This window comes from Pteropus medius, unplaced genomic scaffold (genome assembly GCF_902729225.1).
Source record: "Pteropus medius unplaced genomic scaffold, Ma_sr-lr_union100, whole genome shotgun sequence".
Classification (NCBI taxonomy): Eukaryota; Metazoa; Chordata; class Mammalia; order Chiroptera; family Pteropodidae; genus Pteropus; species Pteropus medius.
Window position 1 is genome coordinate 14545977 of NW_024344370.1, and position 15639 is coordinate 14561615.

At 38.7% G+C, this 15639-nt stretch overlaps 1 protein-coding gene across 8 annotated transcripts in view; it reads right to left on the reverse strand.

Annotated features, from left to right (window-relative positions):
• The window catches only part of ZNF366 (zinc finger protein 366), a 268862-nt gene that overhangs the window by 68628 nt on the left and 184595 nt on the right, over positions 1-15639 (reverse strand). For all 8 annotated transcript variants that reach the window (XM_039870188.1, XM_039870182.1, XM_039870187.1 and 5 more), the window contains one exon: positions 2296-2527. The gene's annotated coding sequence lies outside the window, so the exon portion shown is untranslated. The remainder of the gene's footprint in view (positions 1-2295; positions 2528-15639) is intronic.

Here is a 15639-nt window from a genome sequence, read left to right on the forward strand (position 1 = left end):
CTCTTGATTTAAAAATTTTAGAATCAAAACCAGACTGTTTAAAAAAGATATTAAGGAATTATTATTAATTTGAGTTGGTATAATAATGGCATGGAGGCTTCGCTTTAAAAATATATAGTGAAATATTACCGGATGAAATGTAATTTAAGATTCTACGAGAAAAAAATAGATTTTATATGCAAAAGGAACCTAAATTTGATGGTTTTAAAATATGTCTACATATTTTAAATTCTTTGAAATCCCTCTCTTTGAGAGATGGAGCCTTGAGATCTAATCACGTAGACTTAATTTGTTCCAAAAACAGAATAAGGTAAGAAGCGATGGGGAGTGACTTAGGAGATCAGGTCACAAAAGGCACTGAGGTTTCCTCCTTGTTCACGTTCTCTCAGATGGCCTGCTTTGAGGGAAATTAGCTGCTACGTCATGAGGACACTTAAGAAACCTGTGGAAAGGGCCACGTGGAGAGAAACTAAGACCTCCTATAACAGCCCTGTGAGTGCATGGTCTTATCAATGGATCAGCTTCCCCTTCAAGCCTTCAGACGACTGCAAGCCCTGCCCCATTCTGAAAGCAACCCCAGGAGAGACCCCGAACCAAACCGCCAAGCTAAGCTCTTCCTGAATGCCTGACCCATAGAAACTGTGAGATAATAAATTTTTGTTTTTTTTTTAAGCCGCTAGGTTTTGCGGTAATTTTTTTATACCCCCAAGAGATAATTAATATATTAGCATTGAGGAAGATGCTAATTTACAACTTTTGACTTTAACTTTTCAAATCAAAATCCCAGGTAGGAATATTTGCTGGTTGCAATTATGGTTTGACCCTGAAACTCGACAAGGCTGTTAACTGCTATGCCCACCTCCATACCACCACCAAACCAAGAGGGTCAACTTTAGAGTATTGCCATACCTATCCTCTCCTACATGGGCTACCTGAGAGGAGAATGTGCCAGTGACCCCTGGTGTGGATATAACAGGCTATGGGTTCACCTGACCACTTATACCATCAATTGTTTCTCATTTCTCTCTCATATTTGTCAGTGAGTGGAGGTGATGCTGTCTGGGGCAAGTTCTCTTTTTAGGTGTCTTTTCTTGATAGACTTTAAATCGCCAGGAGTAAGATCAGTAGCTAGTTTGCTTTATATGGTGGTAAAATCTCCACTTGGTGCTGCGAGTGTTTGATAAGTACCAGTTACGTACTGGAAAGCTACATATTGGAAAGATTCTCTTTAAAAGCAAAAAAAAAAAAAAAAAAAAAATTAACATAAACCTTTTACCAAAAAATAATCTTACTTAGAAACTAAAACAGACAACTAACACTGGGGGTCAGAATGTAAGTTTCACTGGTTCATTGCTGTATCTCTTATGTCTGGAAGTCACCTAGCACATGGAAGTTGCTCAATAGACATTTGCAGAATGAATGAATGAGTGAATTAATTAATTAACTAAACCAAGGAGAAGAGCCTTCCTTGGAGGAAGAAGGTAAAGTACCATCCACTGGGCATTTTCTTCCCCGCTCCATTCCCCTATCCCCTCTCAAATGTCATCATGTCTGAGGCACCCTGGAGGAAGCTAAGACTCCTTGAGAAACATGATTTTAAGTGCAAGGACCAGTTACCAGGGGGAAGGATGAAAAGGGGAGGGGGAAAAAATAAAAATAATAAAATGTTAAAAATTAAAAATAAATAAATAAATAAAAATAAATGCAAGGACCAGGAAGAACCCTTGGGGACTAGACGTGAGCAGACCTGGACCCCCGTTCTTCCACTTACTGGCCACAAGGCCTGGCAGTGGGCTTCACGGATCTTCTTTGGTTCTATACTCTTCTGTAAAATGAGATAGGAGCTTCCAGATTTAATTCTAGATTTAAGTCACGAGCTGTCCAGGCTTCCCCTTCTTTTAACAGTCACCCCAGAGGAGGCAGGTCACCATTTGTGAGGCACTTTGAAGCTGACTAACCAGAGGCCTCAGAGCGATGTGACCTGAGGCGCACAGCTTGGCAGATGACCTGACGTGACTGATGTTCAAAGCAGCTGTCAGTGAATAGAAAGCGGCCCGCACAAAGGAGCCAGCCAAAAATAATGAAGGAGGTGAAAATAAAAAAAAAATAAAAAAAGAAAGAAAAGAAAGAAAAAACACACAGGGCAGGGCTCAGGGTCATTTGTGTTTCCTCTGGTCTCACCTCCTCCCTCTCCTCCACCACCCAGTCCTTAAACAACCCCCTCCCGCCTCAAAAAGAAAACTTAAAAGCTTTCTTTTGGAAAAAGAGCAGTTTGCTTAGACTGCTGTTGTTTACCTTTGGTAGGACAGCCATTGGTGGCAGAGTTCAAACACAGGAAAAGGCCTTTGGTTACAGGAAGAGTTGCAGACACTCTGGAAGACTTGTCGAGATGCTGTCGTTTGTACCTTTCCCCGCCAGTGCGCACCCGTGGGACCTGACGCTGGGCCTTGGTTTCCACGTCAGGCAACCAGTCTTCAACTATTTCTTCGACTGTGCCTACTCCTCCCTTCACTTGGGGATATTGATCCTAAAGCGTAAAGATGGTAAGGGATGGAGGATGGGTGGGCAGAGAAGGGGGAACAAAAAGAGGAAAAGAAGCTTACATCACAAACGAAAACATCATGACCTTATTTTCAGTCTAGTATGGAAAATATAATTACAACAAGTAACAAACTTTGGGTTTTCATGTGGTGGTTTTATTTATTCATTTTCAATCATTAAAATCGTCTTCTATGAACTAAAGAGGCCATATTTCCCAAAACAGAGCCATAACTCTGCCCCGGAAAACATATTTTTCTACATCTACCTCCAGAATGCTGCGATATCTTTGTAAAAGAGAAGGGAAAGAATCTGCCTTCTTAATTTCCGAAGCACTTGCTCATGTGGCCTACACACCCTAAAGATAGACTAAATTATGAGAGAAAGAAAGAAAATCATGCTGAAGAAACAAAGGCTACCAAATAATCAAAATCTTCTGGGTCTTCCCCATTTACTCCAAATTTATTTCCTCTAATTTCTCTTCAAAAATTCCCCTGGCTCCAAGAAGCACTATGCTTTCTTGTCAGGCCATTTTCAAGTTTACCATGAGGATCTCACATCTCTGTTTCCCTGATTATAGAGTTATTCGTATCAAAATCTTTCTGTCTTCCAGAGAGCCCACAGCATCCTATCTCTTCCAGAAGACCTTACCCAACCAAAATAGAAATGAAGAGCTGCTAATCTCCTCTCTAGTAACTCAGCTCCATTTTACCTGATACTTGTCAGTGAGCTTCTCAAACACAGGATGTGTAACGTAGTGAAAAGAAGCAACTTCTCCTCCACTGAAAACTTTCCTCCAATACTTCAGGTTCACTAAGCTTGGTTGCAGTATTTTACTTGGTGTGGAATGAGTCTGTAACAAAATCCTTTGGACTCTTTCAAGATTTTTCTCCTTGACTTTGATTTTTAGCATTTTGACTCTGATATGCATGTGTATATGTGTGCGTGTGTGTGTGCATGTGTGCACGAGTGTGTATGTGAATCTATTTTGTGTTGAGTTTGCTCTCTAACCTAAATCTATAAATTTATCTCTTTCTCCAAACTTGGAAATTTTTTCATCTATTTTTTAAAATATTCTTTACTACCCAATTTTTCTCTCTTTCCCTTCAGTGATTCCAATTGCACATATATCAGACCTTTTGATATTATCCACAGGTTTCTGCAGATCTGCTCATTTTTTTCAATCTCTCTTCTCTCTGTTCTTCATATTGGATCATTTATATTGAACTATTCTTTTGAAGTTCACTGATTTTTTTTCCTGCTCTCTCTATTTTACTGTTAAACCCAATCAGTAAGTTTTTTTAGATATCGTAACTTTCAATTCTAGAATTTTCATTTGTCTTTTTTTAAATAGTTTTTTAGAATCACTTTCTGATCTATCACCACACTCACCTGTGAAATAACCACATGAAGAATAGTGGGATAGTTTTCTTAATCCTATTTTATATCTAGAGAAACCAAGGAATTGAGAGGTTATAAAGATTTATCAAGATTGGAGAGGCAGTGATAAATAGAGCCAGGATACATAATATACAGTATATATAATGGTGGAAGATGATAGAGAAAAGAAAAGAATGAGAGGAGATTAAAAAGTGTGGGAATGAGGAGGAGTTTGCAATTTCAAATAAGATGTTTAGGGAAGGCCGCATTAAGAAGGTGAGGATGGAGAAAACACCTGAAAGAGGCAAAAGAAGGAGAAGAGGTTTTCATTTAGTGGGAAGAACAAGTGTCCTTAGTAGGATATGGTATTATATGTGTATATTACACATGGATCACTGGATCTTCTATTATTTTTTATGAGTTGATGGGATATAAGTTTACTATACTGAATCCCAAAAGCCAGAAGTAGTCATGACTTAAAATTGTCTTATGAACTAGTCCATATAATATCAGATTGGGTTCTTTAAAAGGATTTGGTGACTGCCATGTAATAATTTTTGGTTCTGTGGGATATATTACATCCTTGGCATGGGTAAAGTGCTTTATAGGGACTAACAATAGATCAACATGAAGTAGAAATAGAAGTTATGGAAAATTTCTTTTCCTTTGATGAATAGATAAGTCGTAACTTCTATTCGCAATGATTGATGACTAGGAAATCTGGACCAACCCTCTCACTAAGGAAACCTAAATAACTGGATGAAATATTAGAAACATCTTCTTAAAAGCATCAAAATGTTGACAGGATAGTGAGGAGTTTAAAAGCCGAAATCTAGACCAGGAGAACCCAGAGAATAAGACTGACATTCATATCTGATTTTGCCTTAAAGGTATATGCCAACCCTAAAGAAACAGCTGCAAAACTGAGCTTTATTTTTGACAAATTCCTAGGGCTAGGGAGTAAAAGCAAGACTTGCAACCTACCGGAAGTGGGAATTCTAATAAACCACTTCTACTTTAAACTGAGATCCCAATGAATTACAGCTCCAGGTAACGTGAAGCACAAGTAAATCAATCCCTGCAAAGTATTTCTTTCTGGCTTTGTGTCATTTGGGTGGTCCAGGGAACCTCAAGCCTTGAACTTGGTTTGAGATGCATCCGGACTGGTAGCACTTCAGGTGTCTGGAAGAGGCAAATGAAAATCTTGTTTGGAAGAAGATGCTAAGCCTCAAATTTTTCTTACAAATATTATTTAAAATATAATGTCAAACACATTGTCAAAATTTGCCAGTCATACAGGGAAACGAACCATATTGAGCAAGTATCGGCATAAACAATAGTCAACCCAAATAGGCCTCTAAACACTGGGGAGAATGTCTGTTGGAATCACTAGCCACAAATTATAAAACCACCTTACTATGTCAGAAGAAGAGAGAGAGAGACTCTTGTTTGAAGAACAGAGAGAGCCAAAGGTGATATTTTAAGATGTAATAGATGAGAATATTCAGAACTAATGAAAGAAATCAATCCATGGATTCTATACAGTACATCTACATAGCCTTCTTAGACACATCATAGTAAAACCATAAGGACCCAAAGAAACGGAACTGTATATATATATATCACATACTAAAAGCAGCCAAGGGAAAAGTACATATTACCTTCAAAGACATAAAGTTAAATTGATAGCTGACTTCTAAAAATCAATAATGGACATCAGAGGACATAATATGGTATTGTTAATATGCTAAAGGAAAACAATTTCCTGCTTAGAGTTCTATTCCCAGTAAACATATATAGTAGACTATATCTTATATAGTATATATCAAGAATAAATATGAATAAAGACTTTTTTTAAATGAGAGAGTTTGGGAAATTCTAAAAGATATATTTCAAGGTGCAGTAAAATGATCCAGATGGAAAGTCTGAGACACAAGAAGAAATGAAGAGCAAAAAAAAAAAAAGCAATAAAAGTATCTTGTGGAATTTAAAAATTGCATAGAATTTTAAATTTTGACAACAATAGCAAATGAGTTGAGATCTAGATAAATGAGGTTAAGGTGTTCTTATGTTTCTGAATTGTATAGTCCAATAATAGAGACCAGTATTTATATTAGATTTGGATAGGTTAACAATGCAAGGGTAAAAATAAAATAATAAATAGGGGAAAAAAACAGTGTTTAAGCTAACCACTAAAACAAGAGTAAGTTAACCACTAAAATGAGAGATAATTAGTGTAAATCTTTCAAAAAAGTAAAGGGAGGAAATAGTGATAAACAAATCTTAGTCAATCCAAAAGAAGTTAGAAGACAAAAGAAAAAAAATCATTGAAGAGGTAGGACATATTGAAATGATGAAATAAGATATTTTAAAAGTCAAATATATCAGTAATTGCATTAAATGGAAATGAGCTAGCCTTACTATTGCTTAACAAGTGCACATCAAGGGCTGTGATGAGTGTTAGAATGCCCCGGGCTGAGGGTAGGAGGCCTGAATTCAGGTGCTGGTTTAGTCATCAACTAACCATGGAATTCTGAGCACTTCTCTGCACTTCAGCTCCCCCAGGAAATGAGCATATTAGGTTGGACAATGAATGAGCTTCATTCAACCCTCACAGACATGGAGACTGCTCCCATGACCTTCTTCCACAGGTCTCAGGTCTTAAAATAGCCTCCCGTTGTTAAGGGCTTGTCACGTTCCTAGAAGGAAGGGACGCCCTCTGCTGAGATAAAATTGAATTCTCTTAAGCCTCTGTTAGCTACTGGGTGAGATACCCGAGTTGGCATCTGGAAATTGCATATGTTGGAGGTGGAGAGGCCACTGCTAAAGGTAGTATAAATACTCTTTAAATGACTGTTCATACTCTTGCCAGAATCTCCAACAATGATCTACTTGAGTTAGAAAATGAAAAATGCAACACATTGGTCTCTAAAGAAGGGTGGGCAGAACTTCTAAAGCTATATTCATCCTCCTCCATTAGAGAGTTAATATGTCTAATGACGCTGGTCCATACGTAAGATGGTCACAGGTTACAAACAGAGCTGGAGTTATCCTCAGGGAAAACTGGGAATTCTACACTGTGAAGTGGTTGGCCCTCATACCATCATTTCTTCACTGGCTTTCAGTGTATTGCAACATAAGATAGCTTATATTTGCCAACTGACAAATTTAGACAATTGGCTTAAAAAGATTCCTGCCAAAAATTACAAATTAGAGTATTAATAGTGTAAGCTCATGCAAAGAATAGAAAATGGCAGAACTAACATTTTTTTCTTACTCCTTTATTTAACCAGATTACAAAATAAAATCAGTGTTAATCTAATCGGGTCTGCAAACAAGTCTGCTGAAGTACTAAACACTATCAAGAAGGCTATTTGAATTATGAATGTTTATCCTATGTTATTAATGAAATCTTCAAGTCATACCAGCTGATATCAGCTCATAATAGAATAGGGCCATCATAATTAGCAGGAAACCTGAAAGCATAGTTTATAACATTTTTTCTGTTATTTTAAAATTTCTTTTGTGTATGTTTTATAATGAACTAATATAATAGTGTGTATAATTAGTAAATAAACAATCAGAAAAAAATTTTTGGAGATGTATGCTCAAAGGCAGGGGAGGTTCAGTATTATAGAAACAAAAAAATCTGGAGACTCCAGATCTAGTTAAAAACCAGATCCCCGGGGCTGACCTTGAAAGTGATATGAATCCTAGGACTACCCAGGAACTGAGCAGCCACGGGTCCTTAGGCCGAAAGGGTTAGGCACTGTGGTGTAGTGGCTCTGACGGCAGAGGCTTCAGTTCCAGTCTGTGCTTCTCTAGGCAAGCGGAACGTATCTAGCCACAACTGGTCAGGCAGTAATTAAGTCCGAGTTTCCTGGCTGAGGTCCTGTCCCGGTTCCCTGCTTTAACTCGGGGAACCTGGTCCGTCACATTGCAGAGTTCACTTGGCCTCCATTTCCAAAAGAACTTTGACAGATCCTACTTCCCACATACCCTGTGACTTCAACTTTCCAAACATATGCTATTTTTAATTTAAAAAAAAAAAAAAGATTTTCCCTTTTGTTTCTGAGTATGACATGTATTTTTAGTGTTTCATATTCCATTGATATCATCATTCCTATGTGTTTGTATTAGAGCCGGGAGAAATATTCATGTGATTACTTTGCTATCTTGACTCAACATCTTTGAACATTCGCTTAAAAGGTTAACCAGCTGAAGCCCAGACAGGTTAGTTGAGCTTCACAGGTGCCACAGCAAGGTGTTATTAAAGCCCAGTCTCTTGATTAGGATGCCATGTTCTCTCCATTGTCCACATTAAGCTGTGAGATTTTATTTGCTTTGTCTATTTATGTAGTTATTTATTTATTAAGTTTTGGTAGCCTGGGGATAAAAATATAACTTCTCCTTTGTGTTCCAAACTAAATCAGCTCAGTTGCAATAGTGGCATGTGCAGTAGCCCTGGCAAGACCTGTGCCCTCTACCTGAATTGTCCAAGAACATCAGCGGTTATTTGGTCTAAAACCACCATTCTTCCTACCATTGTGCTAGTTCTTCTCTCCCTAACAGATGTCTCACTCCAGATTACTCCAAGCCATTCTGTATCCAATTATGTAGGCAGTGAGTGGCTCAGCATGGACTATGTGACCCAATTCTAGCCCGTCTGACATGAGAGCAGGAGGGGATACCTCTGGAAAGATTTCCCCACCCCTAATTAGAGAGCTAAGAAAAAGCAACTCCCCTTTTTGTTTCCCCTGGACATGGAATATGTCTGGATGTGACTTTTGAAACTTCCATAGATATTTATTGACCTTGAGTTGAGCCAGATGAGACTAGAGTAGAAAGTGAAAAGCACCAAGGTCTTAGTGATGCCATTGAGCCAGTATGATAACAACTGGCTCTTCCCAGGCTCTGACTATTTTCTCTATGAGATAATATATTTCTTTATCATTTATACCACTTTGACTTGAGGTTATTTCTTTATCATTTATACCACTTTATCGTTTATACCACTTTGACTGATAATATCTGCTTCCAAATGGCTCCAGCAGTGAGAACAGGATCATATAAACCAGCAATGTCCAATAGAAATACAGGCCACAAATTTGGGCCAACTATGTCATTTAATATTTTTTAGTAGCCACATTAAGAGGAAATTCATTTCAATAATGTATTTTAACCTATTACATGCAAAATATTGTCGTTTCAACATGTAGCCAATATAAAAAGATATTTTACAATCTTTCTATATGAAATCTTCAAGATCTAGTGTGCATTTTATACTAATGGCACATATCTCTATTTACACTAGCCATATTTCAAGAGCTCAAAAGCCCTGTGTGGCTAGTGGCTGCTGATCTAGAGGGTTCTCCAGCAGGCTGCATTGGGGACTGCAGTTACCCCTCTCACTGTTGCATTCAGGGTCTGAAAGCGACCAGGTGGGGCCACCTGCTGAGGCTTCTGAGATAAGCATTTCTTTGAGCCATTATGCCTGGGGAGTCGCAGATGTAGTGTTCAAGCTTGCCTCAGCCTCATGCTAAGCTGGACTAGCTCTTCTCACAGGGACATCCAGGCCTAGTACTAAGCCCAGGTGACCGGCCAGACTCTCCGCCCTCCCTGAGTTATACTGAGAGGGCCCTCCATGTCTTTTCCTGCTGATGTAGTTCAGGCAGTACACACTGAACTTCAAGATAAAAGAAATCTTCTCTCTCTTCTCAGAAGGAATCGTCACCTCCCTCTCTATAATTTTTTCTAACTCTTTATGGACCACCGTATAACACTTTAATGGACCTCTACATAACAAAGGCCACTGCAATTAGCGGTAAACGTTTTTTTAGGCCACAAGTGACATTTAACCTTCCAGGGTGTTAGGTGCCTACTCACCTGATGTTTGGATAATTGAGAAGGGATACTTGCATCCCAGACAGGCAAAGAAGTCAGTAGCAATTTTTAAAGGAAGCTTTACTGGCTCAAGTTCCATCTAATCAGCTATCAAAATAAAAGTAAAAACGAACAAACAACAACAACGACAAAAACCTTTCATGTTTTCTTTCAGTCAGAGATTTGGAAGAGTGAATAAATAGACATAGGGAGTGCCTGGTGATGTGGAATGTTATTATTTGTATAATAGCTGAAAGCTATTGCTGTCACTTCCAGCAAAGGCATCCATGTAGCAGCAGATGGCACATGAACACCTACCTTAAATAAGAGGTGTCAGGCGGCAGTAACAGAAGGAAAGGCAGGAAAAAGTGGAGAACTTGCTGGAGGAGTGAACAAATTCCACATTTCTGTCTCCATGGGATATTTAGAATCAGGACTGGCCCTTTGGACTAAGTAAGCTGCAGAGGTTTTCTTGGACAATCTGAAGGTCAGAATGAGGGGGTTATTTAGAAAGGGATGTAGGTTTTCTATGAATTAGTAGTGGTAGTTAGGGTCAGGGGTGTGGAGAGGGAGAGTTCAGATGATTATTCTGAACATTAAACTTGAGTTTTAAACTTGTTTGTGAAAATGGTAGACCATACCAGTTACAACAGACAAAAAAGCACCAGTTACTGACAGTCTGGAGTTATTGACATTAGCTTTTAATTGCGACTACATTTCTAGTTCACTTTTCTACGTGGAATGTGTAAATCAAAGATGGACTATAATGATGGTTCTCAAATTTTCCTATTTTTAGAATCATCTGCACAGCTTTTAAAAATCTCAGTGCCCATCTGTGCCCCAGACCAATTAAACCAGACTCTCTGGAGGAAGGGCCCAAATATCGGCATTTTCTAAAGCTTCTAGATGATTGCTATCTATGTGTAGTCAGGTTTGAGAACAAGTAGATTATGAAGTTCATGGTGTCTGTTGTTAACAGAGACATTAAAACATATTCATATCTAAATGTTTTAATAAAGAATATCCAAGTGAATTTGATGCTATTGACTAATTGCTCAAAGATTGTTCCCCCTTCTTCTTTTCTCCATTTTGCTCAGCCTCCTCTGAGCTGCCATGTGTTTCAGAGAATAAATCATGATTGGCCTTTCCTTTAAGGGATGGGGGTTACGCATTGGGAATGGGGATAGCATCCCTCAGCATGCCTCCTGAGGCCTGAACTTTAGAAAAACCAAGTAATACTTGTACAACAGAAGCAGAGGAGAAGGCTGGGAGAAGGAAGTGTTACATTGTTCAGTGTGGGTGGAAAGATGCCAACAGGGCATTCTGAGTGGGTTCTTTCCAGCCTAATAATATTGTACATAAGAAGCAGTCTCAAAGCTGCATACAGGGTTCTGAGAAGAACATGTGCTCCCAGAGAGTAGCTCTATTAGCTCTATTAGCTTTGTCTTTCCCCTCTCCGATGTCTGTGATGGCTGGTAACGTTCCTTGAGCAGGAGAGCTGTTCTGAATTCCTGCCATTTCGAGTGAGTCTGGATGCTTCTGCCAGCAGGGCAAACCAACTACCAGGCAGCAAAATGTGCCCAGAGAGACAGGCTTCCTGAGGAGCTGGGCAGCCGCTGGAGAATCCAACCCAGCACATAGGAGAGGTAGTTTTGGGGTCTGCGTTTGCTTCCGGGGACACATTTTTTAAAGGGCTGCTGTTCTGGAAAGCTGGCTCTGTCTGCCCAGACCTCTACTGTAGGAGGATTCTGTGGTCATTCTTCTGCAAGTAGGCAAGGAGTCCTGGCAAATGGCCTCTGAGAGGAAATTAACGTGCTTAAATGTAAGGCAGTCTTAAGAAAACTAACAAGGAAAGCCACTCTGGAGACACATATACACCTGAGTTATGATATGATCTGTAAGAAAAGACTAACATCTTGTCTCTTCTCAGATCTTCTTTGAATTGTTGTAAGAACTGGACATGTCCCATGAGGACCGATTCCACTTCCAGCAATGTCTGAAGAGCTCCTATTGCATCAACCTTCCTGCATGTAACTATAAACTCCAGGCAAAACAGTAAAACCCACTACCTGAAAGCATTGAAAAGTAAGTAAAAGCAGGCAGATAGATATTACAGAGAGTCTGAAAACAAAGCAAAACATATTCAATAGCTCTGTACTGAAATCTAGAACACATTGCTGAAAAAAATTAAAGACCTAAATAAACTATAGAGTGATATGCCATACTCAATATTGCAAGACTCAACTTTCTTAAGATGTGAATTGTCCCCAAATTGATATATAGTTCAATGCCATTCCTATCAAACTCCCAGCCACCTTTTTTTTTTCTTGGTAGAAACTGACAAGCTGATTCTGTAATTTATTCAGGAATACAAAGAACCTAGATGAACCAGAACAATTCGAAGAAGAACAAAGCTGGAGGATTTATACTGCCTTATTTCAAGACTTACTATAAAGCTAAGACGGTCTGGTATCAGTGGAATAGGCCCACACATAAATGGTATATAGATATTTTTTAAAAGATCCCATGGCAATTCAATGTGGAAAGTATAATCTTTTCAACAAATGGTGCTGAAACAATCAGATATCCCTAGGCAAAAAATGAATCTTGACCCTAATCTACATGATATGTAAAAATTAACTGAAAATGAACCATAGATTTAAATATAAGAGCAAAATCTATAAAACTAGGATTACACACCACTGTTAAGTCTTTGCAACCTTGAAGTAAGCAAAGATTTCTTAGCTAGGACATAAAATAAACAAATCATAAGAGAAAAATTTATTAAATTTGACTTTATCAAAATTAAAACTTTATGTTCTTTAAAATGAAAAGACAAATCACTGGGAGAAAATATTCATGATATATATATCTGATGAAAGGCTAGAATAAAGAACTCTCACAACTCAATAATAAAAAGACAAGTAAGTCATCAGTTAATTATAGGCAGATTCGAGTAGTCACTTCACAAAAGAAGACAAATGAATGGTAAATAAGCATATGAAAAGATGCTCAACATCACTCATCATTAGGGAAATGCAAATTAAAACCACAATGAGAAACAACTACATATCCTCCAGAATGGCTAAAATACAGAAGACTGAAAATACTATGTATTGGTTAGGATATGGAGTAATTAAACCTCTGATAAATTGTTGGTGGGTGCATTTTATTACATATAAATTATATCTCAATAAAGCTTTAAAAAAGAGTTAAGCCAATGAAGTTTCAAAACAGTGGCAAATGATTTACAAAAAAGGCAAAAAAAAAAAAGTCATTGATAAATCTTTGATATATATATATCTGTATATTTCCTCATTCAATCTTGACAAAAAACATGAGGTTGGTATAATTATTGCCCCTATTTTAGAGTTGGGCAAAGTGAATCTTATAGAGATTTAGTGGTAAAGCCTGGGTAGACTGATGACAGTATCTAAACTCTTAAGCATTAACCAGAAGAAGTGAAATTGTTTCCTTGCAGGCTTCTTTAAGGCTGGTCATAAAATTGGGTGAACATAATGCTTAAAAAATATATACTAAATTTTCTTTGAACCTAGCTCCAATTTTATATACAGCAGTGTAGGTAGTAAGATCTTTATGGATTAAATTAATTTGAAAATGTTTGGGCTCTAGCTTTGGTTCCACAATACACCAGCCTCATAACCATGTAGAAATTCCTTACCCTTGGTTTCCTCAACTGTGAAATGAAGATCTAATCCCTCTCTTCTCTACCTCAAAAGTCTACTGTAAAGATGAAATAAACATCACATCTGAAAGTCCTTTGTAAATTATAAAGCCCTGAACAGTTGCAAAATCATTGGAATATGCAAGAAAGTCATATTGCAGTCTTGAGTCCACAATAAACTTGCAATTCTCTTTGGCTTGAATTTTGAGTATTCATACAGATAACTCCATTTTTACGTTTGTCCTCTATTCCCAAACAAAATCCCATCTCCATGTAAATTGTCGAGAAAAATATTTATCTTAAAGAATCCTTGATGTTTAAGGGTCATCAAAACATGCTCACAACTTATCAGGGTCTAGGTGCAAATATAGGAAGAATCTGAGTTTGGTTAATCAGATGACTGCCCTTTTGAAAAACAGAAATTATTGGAAGCTACAAGGAACCAGGTAAAAAGCAGGTTAGGTAGATTTTGCAAAAATTCAAATTCTTTCCTAATGCAATTTTATTTACAGTTCTGCCAAACTCAGTGCTATAAATCTCTGATTTGCTTTGTCTATTCCATTTCTCTGGATCATTTCTCTGGTTGTCATATCCTTTGTCTGCCTTGAGGTAAGGACAATAGTCCATTTCACCACTAGGAGGATCCAGCAATTTTGTGGACATTTATAGTAGCATAAGAAAATCAGCCTTGAGTTAATACCTTCATTTCACCAAAATTTGAAGTATAAAATAGGGTATGGAGTTACACTTGACAGCAAAGGACTACTAAAGTGACTCAGGGCTAAGAAACATTCTGATCCAGCCTCTAACGTGTGTGTGTGTTTGTGTTGTGTGTGTGTGTGTGTGTATGTGTGTGTGTGTGTGAGTGTGTGGCTAATGTGAGTGTGTGTGCACAAATTGAGAGAAAAGAAGGAATGGAGACAGAGACAGAGAGAACATAAAGATATTGTGATTTCAGAACCAGGACAGAATCTTAATTATTTATGTACCCCATGGAACCAGTACCGGCACAACACATGGGTTTCTGGAACAGTGACTCAACCGCATCAATAGATGAGAAAAATGACACATAACTCAGTGGCAAAACCAAAATGCTCATCTGTCTCCTGGTGCAGTTCTTGTGCTCTTTGCCCTCTGCTGGCCTTCCTCTACGTCCTGCCTTTGTAGAATGGGAAGGAAGATGAAAATGAAAATCTAAGAAAGCATGAGAAGAACATGAGAGAATGGAGGGCAAAGGAACAAGAAGTGACTCTTTTAAAGGAGTAGCAATATTGGGGGCAAACTTTTGAGTGATTGTGGGGGTAAAGAAGCAAATTCAGGTAAATTCTGCTGAAATGTACCATAAAAAGTGGAAGTAGGTAGCAGTGAGGGGTGTGTGAGGGAGGAGTAGAGAAAGGCCGTCCTAGGTTCTGTGGCATCACCAGCGGAGACAATGAGGGGATGTGAAGGAACAAAGACGCTGAGGCAGTGAAATCCTTGCAGGACTGAAAGGTCTCTGATCACCCGAAGAACCGGTGACAGCAACACGCAGCCCTTTCCATGTTTTCACTCTCTTGCAGCCTCAGGGCAAGGCCAGGCTGAGCCCCAGGAGCCCAGTCAGATTCCAGAGGATTTCCCTTTTAAGTCTGCAGAATGTGGGGACTGTCACGTTGAGGCGTGTTGTTTTCTCCCAGCCAGCCGACCCGCCCAAAGGCAGCCTGGACAGGGACGTGTGTCATTTGAGCTACCAGCTTTATGTAATGGAGTGGCGTCTGGTCGGGATCGGATCTGGTATCTTCACCTCTGGAAACACTGCAAGGAGATTTCTCGTGTTTTCAAAATGCTACTGTGAAGCAGCATGGGTCTTAGATAAGTCAATCACAGATTTTCCAAAGGGATCCTCAACTCTGCCTGTGCCAAGCTGAGATTTCTCTCTCTTTCCCTGCTCTGCCAATCACATGAAAAGCCATCCTGTAATGCATGTGAAATCACCCACTGGGTGTCTAGAAGCTGAAATTCCTAAGTCCCCACTAGGTTTCACAGGAGAGATTTCACATTAGATCACTCAAGCTGGTGACTCTTACTCTCCAGCTATGATCTTATAAGTAATTCAGATTCTGACTGAAGGTGAAGGAAATGGGTGTTAGTGCTGCAGATAATTGAGGAAACACATG